The sequence below is a fragment of the Chlorocebus sabaeus genome, chromosome 7, assembly GCF_047675955.1.
Source record: "Chlorocebus sabaeus isolate Y175 chromosome 7, mChlSab1.0.hap1, whole genome shotgun sequence".
Classification (NCBI taxonomy): domain Eukaryota; kingdom Metazoa; phylum Chordata; class Mammalia; order Primates; family Cercopithecidae; genus Chlorocebus; species Chlorocebus sabaeus.
Window position 1 is genome coordinate 89,418,296 of NC_132910.1, and position 3,375 is coordinate 89,421,670.

General features: G+C 36.1%; 1 non-coding gene across 1 annotated transcript; it reads left to right on the forward strand.

Annotated features, from left to right (window-relative positions):
* The first annotated feature begins 373 nt into the window (after positions 1-373).
* On the forward strand, positions 374-435 carry LOC119624016 (U7 small nuclear RNA). Its single transcript, XR_005240106.1, has one exon. It is a non-coding gene; the product is annotated as a U7 small nuclear RNA (small nuclear RNA).
* The last annotated feature ends 2,940 nt before the right edge of the window (positions 436-3,375 follow it).

Here is a 3,375-nt window from a genome sequence, read left to right on the forward strand (position 1 = left end):
AGGGATAGTGAAACAATTTCAATTGATTGACTATTGCATATCACACATTTTATATATAACTGTTTTACTTCTCATGGCAGTGCAGATATTATTGTCTTCATTTTAAAGAAAAATAAATTGGGACCAAGATAATAGTAATAACACTTACAATGATTGTTTTTATTACTATTAGAGTTAACATTTGGAGGAACAATATGTCAGTTAACCATACTAAGTCCTTTAACTGTATTATCTTACAGGAACCTTTCCAGAAAAGGTCAATATTTTCATCCTCAATTTATAGATGAAGAAATTGAGACTTGCAGAGTTAGAATAATTTGCCAAAAATTACACAGCAAAAATAATAAGGCCGAGATTAATAAATACCATAGTCAAGAGTTGCAGCTCTTTCAGAATTTGTCTAGCAGGATTTCTAGTTTTTACCAGAAAACCTCCCACAAAAATAAAACCAAACAGCAACACCACCAACAACAAAACCCAGTCACTTCTACTAGGCCACAACCACCAATTGGGACAGATATGATATGCTTTACTTGCTATAAATCTGTTAATTTTTCAAGTTACTAGTAATGTGAAATGTAATGGTCCTCTGTAAATTACCAGTAACAAGTGCAATAATTGAAAGTACATGGTATTCACTAGGAAAATAAAGGCAATATTTAAAGTATGAAACCTAGACCAGGCCCAGTGGCTCACACTTATAATCGTAACCCTTTGGGAGTTGATTGCTTGAGGCCAGGAGTTTGAGACCAGCCTGGGCAACATAGTGAAACTCTGTCTCTACAAAAAAACCCAAAAATTTAGTTGGGCGTGATGGAAGACACCTGTAGTCCTAGCCACTAGGGAGGCTGAGGTGGGGGAGGAGAGACGATTTGAGCCCAAGAGTTTGAGATTGCAGCGACCTATGATTGTGCCACTGCACTCCAGCCTGGGCAACAGAGCGAGACCCTATCAAAAATAAATAAATAAATAAAGCATGAAATCTAGTGTCAGGTATTTGTGGTCTAGTCAGTGACATACTCAGCAGGAGTATTACAGTTGTTAGTCCCTGCATTAGTATAGCAAATAAACAACTTCCCTGAATTTCTTACCAAAAAATTTCATGGTGATACCAATAAATACATTCATAGCTCATTTATCCTCATCAGTTAACCTCCATCTTGTAAAAGCACAATTAACTGTTGACTTCATTATTAAAGGTTGTTCTCAATTTCAAGAGTGGGGACCCTTGAAGATTTTGCCAGCCAAGGTTACATTTGTTTTTTGATTATTGCTGTCTCAGTAAAATTATGAAATGCTGGCCTAGCACAGTGGCTCACGCCTGTAATCCCAGCACTTTGGGAGACTGAGGCAGGTGGATCACCTGAGGTCAGGAGTTTGAGACCAGCCTGGCTAATGTAGTGAAATCCCGTCTCTACTAAAAATGCAAAAATTAGCCAGGCCTGGTGGCACGCACCTGTAATCCTAGCTACTAGGGAGTCTGAGGCAGGTGAATCGCTTGAAATCAGGAGGAGGAGGTTGCAGTAAGCCGAGATTGCACCATTGCACTCCAGCCTTGGTGAAGGGTGAAATTCCATCTCAAAACAAAAATATACATTATATATTTATATATATTATTTATATTTATATGAAATACCTTAAGATCTACAAATTGATAAACAAAAAGTTCCATGAAGAAGTTTGGAAATATTCTTGAATTGTCCTAAAACACCTACAGGATTTCAAAGTAATTTGCCAGACATGTTTTCTAATGTAGGTTTTGTAGTCCCTGGGGTTTTTCTACTTACTGACTGCATGAGGGGCCCAGGAACTATTAGAGTGTGCATACAACAGTGTGTGTCTCTCTACTTCCCAGGCTCCCTTGCAGCTGAGTTGGCCATATGACTGACAGCAAGCCCTGGAATGCAGCCAGAAGTAATAGAAGCCTCATTCACACCATACTCCTAAAATATTCCAAGAAATTTCCCAAACCCACTCTCTTTAGTCCATGCATCTGGAAGTGAAAATTTTAGAAAGAGTAAAGTCACTTAATGGAAGGGGCCCAGGTCTAGCCCCTTGGAGTCAAGCTGTCCAACTAGAAATTCTGCATTAACATTTGTGGGTGAGTATTAACCTTTGTTGGGCTAAGTCATAGAGAATTGTTTTAATTGCAGTCATCTTGATTTTATAGTGACCTTGGATCCAGAATATTACTTAGATATTACTAGTATCTACTTCATAAAGTGTCTGTGATGATGGAATGCGATAATGAACTCAAATGTAAAGCAACTCCTTCTTTACATGAGTTTGAGTCTGTAGTATATAAACTATAAGTTATGTGTTCTATGATACATGCCTCTAAAAATAAATACACATGCAATTATATATATATACACACACAAGTTTATATATATGTTTGTAAACACACACCTCACTCAGTCCATATATTTCTCCACTGCGAATAAAAATGTATAGAAAGCGAGCATTCTTTAGGATGACCATTTGGTGGTTACCAGACATAGAAAAAGACGGTAATAAAATATAAATTTTAGGACGATCTTTTGGTGATTATGCCAGATTCCTACCAGCATCTTTCCTCATCAGATCAATGGAACAGAAAATTCAATCATGTAGACTCATAGAATGGCAAGCCTACAGAGTAAATTAACTCAATATAGCTCTTTATATCAAAAGATGAGAACTAGAGAATTCAGGTTTGTGTCCCAATATGATAGCCTCTGCATGTTATTATAAAGCAAATGTGAGCTTTTCCCAAGATGGAAAACTATTGTGGCTGATTTCTGGGACTTTTAGAAGCCCTTCTATATGCAACTGAATTAAATAGCCAAAGAACTCTTCCTAACAGTGGCTATTTCTGCATCAGGTAGTAGAAAATGAGGATCACAATTTTAAAAAAGATCCCAACACTTTCTCACTAGAAGTTAGAGTAATCATCAGAATGACTAGCCTGAGTAAAATCAGTTATACCTATAGGTTTTCAGAAGTAAAAACATGTCTTTTGAATTTGCTTTTTTTTTTTTTTTTTTTTTTTTGGTTAAATAAACATATATCCCAGAATCTAAAGTAAAATAAAATAAAACATTAAAAAAAGAAAGATGGACAAAGTACACTAGGCAGTTAATTACCACAAATAAAATACACATTGCCAATAAAGAGAAGAAATAGTTAACCAAAAAAATTTTCTAAAATTTAGTTTATCTTGAGGCAATCTGGGGAGTTTGGACATTGGGTATATACAAATACTGGGGCTATTTAGGTAATCCTATCACAGGAACCCAACATTTTTCACTTTTCTCCAGTTCTGTTAAAAAAAGAAAGGAAAAATATGTATACTCAGTACAACATTCACCTAATGCCACCAAGGGCATTGTTTAC